Source organism: Camelus ferus, chromosome 22 (assembly GCF_009834535.1).
Source record: "Camelus ferus isolate YT-003-E chromosome 22, BCGSAC_Cfer_1.0, whole genome shotgun sequence".
Taxonomy (NCBI): Eukaryota; Metazoa; Chordata; class Mammalia; order Artiodactyla; family Camelidae; genus Camelus; species Camelus ferus.
In genome coordinates this window covers 12,473,078-12,483,023 of record NC_045717.1, presented here as the reverse complement: position 1 = coordinate 12,483,023, position 9,946 = coordinate 12,473,078, and the positions used below count along the sequence as shown (strand labels likewise).

At 33.5% G+C, this 9,946-nt stretch overlaps 1 non-coding gene across 1 annotated transcript; it reads left to right on the top strand.

The window, feature by feature from the left end:
* The first annotated feature begins 9,591 nt into the window (after positions 1-9,591).
* TRNAT-GGU lies at positions 9,592-9,663 on the top strand. The gene has a single exon. It is a non-coding gene; the product is annotated as a tRNA-Thr (tRNA).
* Positions 9,664-9,946: the final 283 nt, after the last annotated feature.

Below are 9,946 nucleotides of genomic sequence, written 5' to 3'. Positions count from 1 at the left end.
TTAATTATATGCTATTTCCTAAAATATCCTTTTTCAATACTGAGAACAATGAAACATTGAGTATGGGGAGAGGGAAGCTCTTCAGAAAACCATCCCCACGCTTGGAGAATATCTTTTACAAACTTAAAGCATGTGGCCTACATTCATTTAAGATATAAATGGCATCTCTTTGTCACTATGTATTTTTTCTTCTTCTGGCACTCAGCACTGTGCTTGGTACATTGTTGGGGTTAATAACTGTTTGGTGAAGATGTAAAAATAAGAGCAAGTACATTAATAGTTTCTAGTTAGAAACCATGGAAGTTTTTTTTTTTAATTGAATATTTAGTTTAAACCAAAGCAATCATTTAGGCTACAATGATTACCCTAATGCAGAGAAACTGCACTGTCATTTCTTTGCTTTTGCTAGAATGAGACATAAACCACCCCACTGACTGGGACATGAGCAGGGAGAGATTAGAAGTTAAGGTGCTGTGGGGTCTTTTTGAAGGCGGTTACTAGTGGGGAAGAGAGCGATCATATTGTGAAAGGGTGACAAGATGAAAGAAGCTTCTCTTCACAATCAAGATCAGAAAGAAAATTGAAAAAGCAGTGGAGAAAGAGTATCACAAAATGTTAGGCTTGTGTTAAGGAAAAGGGCATAAGAAAGAGCTTTAGGGTACAAAGTAGCCCTTACCTGGACCATCAAGAAGTGAACTTGCTTGCTGAGAATACACACTCACAAACACACACGTGCACCTCACATACTTAAACACACATACGTTCCATACATAAAAGTGAAAACAATTCACGAGCACTAGCTAACATTACATTATATGATGTAAGGTTTAAGTACAGTGATGGAAATGGCACTAGCCATACCTTAATCCATTCAATATCCTGGCATCTTGCTTCTCTCATAAAATATGGGCACAGCATCTCCACTCAACTACACAGAGGTCTCATGTTACTTTCATGTGTTGCTAGTCAGGTTAGGGGTAGAAATCAAAGTAAAGGGAAGCAATGTAAGGGCTGAAAAACAAACGACAAGATCAATCTTGACTTTCTTTTTAAGTCTAGAAAGAAAAAGAAGCCTTGATCAATCAACACGTATTTATTAAGTGAAAAATCTCATTAAAATCTTAAATGTTAATTCTGACCTGAGAATATTTTACATTCTTTTAATTAGACCTTTAAGCAAATATATTCTATTTGTGAGCTCTTATGAGCTAGGAGAACATTAATCACCAAGTGTCTTAGTATGTGATCTCATGGAATACTTTTTTCTCTTTCTTTTTTTTTTTTTAATTTGGATAAATGAGACCACTGTCTTTTATGTCTATTATGGGTAATTAAGTATTTGACTTTTCTGTAGCCTAGTCAAGAGTAATAAATGAGATCCCAGAAGAATTTGAGAAGGAAGTTACACAATCTTTTCTTGAGTCATTTTCTTTTTGTAGTCCAGTTACACCTTCATTATTTTAAGTTATTTTAGATGTTAATTTTTCTATTGTAAGCACTGTGATGAGAGAGGCATTTATAAATAAATAGCCATTTGTGTGGCTTGAGACAATTCATGAAATTATCAGAGATGTTTAACAAGTAGAAAATTATTTAGCCATTGAAATAACCTGGTTTATTCTGTTTGGAACGTTTTAGTCTCAAAATATGTAGTTTCTCAGAGAATAGGCTAAGATAGACCCTGGATTTAGCCTCTTTTAAAGCCTAAATTTTTAAGGTGACTCAATTCAGACTTTAAAACTTATTTAAAAAAATCACAACCAATGTGGAAGAAAATTTGTGGTAAAAACAAGGGAAAATTACCTGGGAGAGGGGAGGGGAGCAACAGCTATCAAAAAGAAGTGATAATCAAAGTATAGACCAATATTTGATGATATGAGGTGTATACTAAGCTTCTAAACACAGGATAGAAGTACTCTGTTGCAGCTAATAAGTTAAAATCCTTTCAAAATGTCAGAGAGACAATCTAACAAGGCTTCTCCATTTCTAATTCTACATACTAACAAGGTTAATCAAACCATGAAGTAACAGTGAGGGCTTTCACAATTAATGTTGTAAAATACATAAACCAACAGCTAATTAATCAGCCCTAAGGTCACTATAATGCTTGCAGAAAATTAGTAATAGCAAAGATTCATGACAGAGAGAGAGAGAGATGACAGGTCATGCTCCGTGAGTTTCAATTTTAACTAGCAAAGACTGTCAGAGTTATACCTAAGCTGCAGTAGTCTTTTTTTTTTTTTTCAACAGCAGTAGAAGCTTGACTAGGATTAGAAACAATCATTTCTTGAACATACTTGGAAAGTTCAAGTATCTCTGTCCTTTGTAGTTTTTAACAATGAGAAGAGACAAGAAAAAAATCATTATAGTTATGTTTCAGATTTCTCTGCCAAATAGATTTCATCAACTTATTAGTGAAAGAAAAATTGGGTTAAATACATGAAACAAGTTTGCAAGATGATATATTTAACCTTTTAAACATTATAGCATAAAAATGTGTTACTTGCTTTTTTTGAATGCATGCCAACTTCCAATTAACACACTGCTTAAGAAAGCATGAGATGAGAGAGATTAATCATAAGAAATTGACTATGTGAAAACATTTCTGTAAATCTTCTTATTTTAGATATAGAGACTGAAATTATTCATTACAAACCTTATTTCCTTGGGGAGACCACAATTGACATCCTAAATAAAAGAACATAAAGGTAATATTTTAAGTATATTACTATAGTCTATTTTTTCCAGTGGTGTTACAATTTAAAAAAATATAGAAACCACAACCATACTTTCCAAAAAAGAAAAAAAACAAGCAAAAAAATAGCCAAGCTCCATATCTGTAATACACAGTAATCTATATACATTTGATTTTGTTTAAAGTATTTTATATATATAATATTTCATGTATAAACCTTTGTGAATGGGAGACTGCCCACCAAACTGCCGACAGTAATAGCATCTAGGAAAAGGAATGCATGAAACACTGGATGAGGAAGGGATTTTCCTTCCAGTTGTAAATATCCTGGTACTGTTTCTATCTTTTGCATATACTACAAAGTATGCTGATCACTTGAGATGATTAGTCTATAATATATATATATATATATATATATATATATATATATATATATATATTTATTTATTTATTTATTTATTTATTTATTTATTTATTTATTTATTTATTTTATATGGCAATTATATAAATAGTAAGTGTCCAGTAAGTGCATTGCAGACAGAAAATATTTTTTACGTACTATTATTTTTAGGAATGATGAGTTTTATCAGTTTGTGTGGTTAGATGATTATAAAATGCAACTGAATATGATGCTGTGGTATGGAGTGAAATTTTTTGGAGCATTTTAAAATCTAATAGTGGTTTAGATGAGGAAGAACATGAATTAGTACAGAAAGAGGCTCTCAAATAAATTTTTGAATCTCATTCCTTTAAAGGTTAAGGAAAACAGAAAGACTAAGCAAACTATAAATAAAACATTGATATCTATGAGACCTTTCTAAAGGAAAAAGTAGAGGAAATAGTGATTCTAGGAAGAAGAGATTGTGGGTTAATAGAAATAATGAAGTATTCAAGCCATTGTGGTACTAATGGGTTATGTGTCCAGAGACATAAGTTGCATCTTCAAAGAAAGAAAAGGAAAAATAGATATGTAAAGTGCACATTTAATTTTTAGTTTAGTGAGTGATTTTGGTTTTTTGCTGTGATGGAAATAGAAATTAAGTAGGTTTTACGATAAAAATTAAGTATAGTTTTCTAAGTGTTTGTAATTTAAATTTTTGTCATGTGTCACTGTAATATGTTTTAAATATTTTAATATAAACAAGGATGAGAAAGAAAACAACCAAACAGCTCATAGGCCTAGATAATTCTTGATTAACATGAAACAAAAATTTAAAGTAAAATGGCAACATTATAGAACAATATTGAAAGAAATGTAAAAGGGTCCTGAGAAGCTGGTTCTAAAATTTTATAGGGATGCAAAGACTCAAGATGTTCTGAAGGCAGAGAAGTTTGACACACTTAGTTTATCAGAGATTATTATAATGTTTTAATAATTAAGATAGTTGGTATAAAAGTAAATAGTATGATGGAAAAATGATAGAGAGTTCAGAAGCAGATCCAAACACATAGGGACCCTCAATATTTAATTTAGGTGGCACTGCAGTTTTTTGCTTATTTTTTAACTTTATTTTTTGTTTTGGTTTGTTCACTAGTTTGATGGGAGAGATGAAGAAAGGGAGAAAAGAGAGAGGAGAGGAGGAGGATAGAGGAAGGGGAAGGGAAAATCACATAATAGCAAGTATTGGTAAGGATGTCGTTCAATGACAACTCCCATATATTGCTGTTGACTGTAAGTTAATATAACTTGGGAAAAATTTTGAGTTGTCTCATAAATACTTAATCCCTATAGATATAAGAGAAATATATAGAGTAGAGAAAGACATGGGTATATTCATATACAAGGATATTTAAGGCAGCTTTATTCATAATATCCCAAAACTTGAAAGAACAAAAATGTGCCTCAACAGTAGAATGGATAAACAAATTGTGCAATATTCATGTATGATGAATAGCAATTACAATGAATGAACATTATCTATATGCAAACAATATGGATTAATTATTTTAGGTTTTCAAAATAATTGATTTTTATTTAAAAAAGACTGCTTTCAAAAATTATTTTTGCCTGCAATGTTAAAGCAATGCAAAAAGGGGAAAAAAAAATGCAAGAAGAAAGAAAATGTCCTGCAGTATCCAATCACAGAGAACCATTGTCAAGGTGAGGGAAATATCATTTACAGAATCTCTCTCAGAATATATATAGCTAAAGGAGAAGTAGCTAGGGAAGAACAATTCTAGTAAAGTAGGATGATACTACATATTTAATGTTATTGTACTTGAATCAAAGAGAAGAATAGCACAGGAACTACATTCAGTATCTTGTAATCATCTATAATGAAAAAGCATACAAAAAAATATATGTATATATGTATAGTTGAAACACTGTGTTTTACACCAGAAATTAATACATTGTAAATCAACACCACATGAATAAGAAAAAGAGAGAAGTTACAGAATTTGAGGAGAAATTGAAGGAATTTTTACAGTGCAAATAAATGTATTTTTCCCCTCAAATAAGCTATATCAATACATAAAGTATCATCCTCAGACTAGAAATATAAAAATATTAAAAAGAACTAAGTAATGTTTAACTGCCGTTCTCAACGTGGACAAGATTCATGACTCCCTAAAGTGAAAGATGAGTGTCATGGCATTCTTACACTTATTCCTAGCTCTCCTCCATCCATAGCCTACTCTTTCATTATTATTTTTTGTTTTTGTTTTTGTTTTTGGGGGGGGAGGTAAATAGGTTTCTTTATGTATCTTTTAATTAATTTTTTATTTCATTGTTTTAGTGGAGATACTGGGGATTGAACACAGGATTTTGTGCATGTTAAACAGGCACTCTACCTCTGAGCTATACCTTTTCCCTACTCTTTTATTATTATATTAACAATTGACAAGGTTTAAATCATTTTTGTTCTATTTTTGCTCTGATTATGATAAAACATTTGAGAGGCTTAATTATCTGATGAAATCATTCCATGTTTACCACCAATCCTTTATCATAGCACCTTCATTCTTTAGGCTCTTGCTCAAAATCATCATTTGGATGCCCTTTTTCTTATTGTTAAGTACTGTTCTGTAATGTTGTACTCTAAATAATCCTACTTACATTTGGGGGAAACCCAACAGCTGCAGCACATACGGGCCGATGGAATGTAACACTGATGTCAGTTTCTCAAGAGGAGCTGAAAACTGCAATGAAAAAATGAAAAGCTATCGAAATGTTTTAAGAGTGATCATTAAATATATATTTGCAAGAGTTAAAAAGTACTCTTTTCTCTCCTAGCAGAAAGTACTGGTAATTCACAGCTCCCTCTCCTCCACTTTCCTCTTCTCTTTCCTGCTTTCCTAGCTGATGCCTATCCTATCCAGCTACCTAGCTAGCTACCTCTATCAATATGATGTAAAGTGCTCTTTTGTGTAGCTTTTTCCCTTATAATGTTTACTTGAAACAAATAGACTGCCAGATGTTTCTTCAGCAAAGATGCAGAGAACTGCAGTTTGGGGTCTGCCACCAGAGTGAGCCACGTGCAAGGGCTCGTATGGCAAGGAAGGAGAACACTTCTATTGAGAGGAAAAGGAAGTTGGAGTCCAAAGTAAGCAAGGAGTCCATGGCTCTTCAATGGCTGAGTCCTTGCCAGGAAAGAAGAGGAGTCTTTCTTCTTCCTGTTGGGGGTATAGTTACAGAGCATGGGAGCTCCCCCTACTGGTCTCCTGACTCTATTTAACTGAGGTTTCTGTTTACTTTTTTACAATGTTGGATTCTGGTTGTCATTGACTTTGTAATTCTTCCTGGCCCTCCTCCTTTGGATATTTCTTCTTACTAAGCCAGGGAAGGAATGATGGAAAAATAATAGAAATGTAATTTAAGCAAGATTACACATCCAAAACAGACAAAATCTGGACCAACCCATAATTATGTAAAAAGCTGAAGTTGAATTTTATGTATTTTTTTTCTGCCTCAGGACCATCAGTAATTGCTCTTATATATTCAGTTAGAATGTTACACTAAAAAAATTCTCATAGAAAACTCCTAAAATGAAGTTAAAATCCTTAATAAAGTCATAGGACTCTTTTGCATAAAACTCATATTGGGCAAATGTCTCTCCTGCCCGGAGGAACTATTTTATTCTCAAATGTTTTGGGGTTCATATATGTACACACACACACATATACACAAACACTATTTCAGTGTATAACTAAATCAGAGATGAAGTGAATCTGTCTTGTTAGAAAGAGTGAAAACTGTTTTCCTTAGTGCCTATTCACCTGTATAATGTAATTTCTTGAAGAATGAGATCTTAATTATCGTGATTTATTCAGCATACGAGTTCAAAGTTGTGCATTTTACATTTTGATTTGAAGATTCAAAAAGCCCTTCGCTGTGAGAAAAGCAATTTCTATGATTACCTTATGAAATACAGATCACGTGAAAATGGAATCTATATAGCAAGTAAATTTTGGGCTTTAAAAAGTGAGGCTGCTTTGCTTTCTAACCTCATTTTTTTTTTTGCATTTGATCCCCTTTTTTCCTCCTTTTCACAGCTTTAATAAAATGGGAGAGGAATGAAGAATGTTTGTGGGCCTGATTACAAAACAGTGAGCATTTCCTGTCTGGGCACATGCACATATGAATCACCAAGCAAATGGATCTTTGATTACTCCTATGGCTTTATGCAAGTTATGATTTGTGATATCAGTGAGGACCAGAAATCATTTTCAATATTTTCAGTGCAGCACAGATCAAACCTACTGTGGAAAAACAAGTCAAGTATTGTGCTCGCTGGTTGCTCTCCCTATCATTACAGAGCCCTTCAGGAGGTCCCCTTTTATTCATGTCAGCTGTATGGTTTAATTTAAAAGTAATTCCAAGCATTTAACACGCTTCCTTCATTTTAGAGAGTACTTCTTAAAAATGAAAAGGATTCAATCACTTTTTGGAGACAGACAGAGGGTACAATATAAATGTAAGTCCCATCAGTGCAGGTCTGATGGTTTCTGATTTAAATAGTTTTTATTAAATATGAAATGTCCAAATTACCTAATCATTGTCTCCTGCAAGATAAACACAGTTTTCCCAGGCCTTTCTCCAGAGTCTTATCTCAGAGCTGCAGGATGTCAGTTGATAATGTTGCCTTCATGTTAGACAAGCAGACAAAATAATTTGATTGTACTGCTTGCCATGTTGTTCTAAGCAGTTCTTTAAGAACTAAAACCACTTTGTTTCTGGTGGCATGACAAAGCCCATTACTTTCATTTTTTTGAACTCCTTAAAAAGCTTCAACATCAATAAGAATGCTTTCAGAGCACACTGGTGTAATGTGTTTAGTCCTGTCTATTCTATCCATCCAGAGGTAGACATAAAACAAAAGTTAGGATGGTTGGAAAAACATTTTTCATGCTGCAGAAACATGGCAAAATTACAAGTAATTACTTTTTAAACTGACAATCACTGAAGTGAGTGTTTAAAGTTAAATTTTAAATAAATTATTCAAAAACCTACAAACCTATATCCAAATGCTAGGCAGTAACTTCTGTACTGTTTGAATATTTTGCAATAATCATTCAAACAGAGACTATGAAACAGTGATCTAAGTGAACTTTACCATTATTTTCTGGGAGTAAGACTAAAATGTTTTAATTTTTTAAATGTTAAATAATGAGTTTTCTAATTATTTCTCACTTGTGGGAGAGGAGCACAGGAAATGTAAAAATTAACTCAATATAATGACAGTCTCCTTTGAAATAAGAGGGTAATAGGGTTAAGTGGTTAGATATTTCTAATGGATAAGCATGAATAGATTTAAAAATGAAGCTTAAGGTCAGTACACACCCACTTTGTGACCTCATGAAATGCACACATTCTAAGTCCAGTTTCCTAATTTATAAAATAAGAATATAGTCATAGGTACACAAAGTCGGTCGTCCGATCAACTAGCTCTGTACTGACACTGATGGACAGAAACCAGCATGGTTCCTGTCCTCAGGGAGCTTATGTTCTAGTCCAGAGAGCCAAAACCATAATCAAATCATTGTAAATGTAAAGTCGTGATCATTACTATGAAGAAGAGCTACATGGTTTCATGAGAGCTTATGTGAAGGACAGCTTGATGTACTTAGTGAATTTGGAAGAGATTTCTATGAGGACAGAGAGGATGTGCTGTTGTTTGATGGAGTGAACTAGGTGAATAAAGGAGGAAAGAACATTTCAGGCAGAGGGACTTAAGCATGTAAAGATATGTCAGGGCCCTGAAGGAAGAACTAACCTTACGTAGAGAAGGGAGAACATGGTAGAAAATGAGGTTTAAAAAAAGGGTAGAACCACACAGGGCTCTGGAGGACATTGTAAGGATTTTTGTCCTTATCCCTGCAAGGGAAGCCTTTTAAAAGATGTAGGAAAAAAGGGTGATTTTCAATTTGCTCTTAAAAGTAGACCAGCCTGAGCCACGATGGAGGAGCTGGGCTTGAAAATGTGCTATAAATTTTCAAACACCTCCAGTGCTGGTTGTGCTCATTCTTGTCATCACACATTCTGAAGAGAAGTTTACCTGCTTTTCTTTTTCATTTCATTTCTTTCTTTTCTTTTTAATAATAACTGGGGTTAGGAGTAACCTACATACCATTCTAAGGCACAATACATAGGTGGTGATTTATTGGCGCAATGACATTGTAGGACAGATTTTTCAACAAAAGCTTCATTAGGCAGTGCTCAGATTTTTAAGTATGAATGTTGTTTCCAAGGAAAAACAGTTCTTATATTCTAACATGACAGTAACTCTACTCTTATTAATTATGAAAATGCATTATGATAAAAGCAAGTATAAAAGAACATGTTTAAATGAATATGTGCTTATTATTTAAGATTATAAGGAAAAAAGATACGATTATGCCCACCTTTTATTATGTAGTCTTTTTAAGCTAAATAGAATGGTTGAATTGGGAGATAGGGAGGTATAGCTCAGTGGTAGAGCATATGCTTGGTGTGCATGAGGTCCTGGGTTCAATCCCCAGTGCTTCCCTTAAGGGAAAGAAGGAAAAAAAAAAAGAATGGTTGAGTTGATATGCATTCATGATCCTGCTGAGTAACTCTGAAAAACAACAACAGTAACTGCAAAATGCACACTGATTCCTATGGCCTCCAGCTTAGGAACCAACGGGAGAACCACTGTGATAGAGCTAGCTGCTCCTTCAGATTCTCCTTTAGGAGAAATTGCCATTTCGGCCACAAATTAACTGTAAACTTACACAAGTTACCTAACGCCTCTGGGATACAGAATCTCCTTCTGAGAAATGAAGGCATTA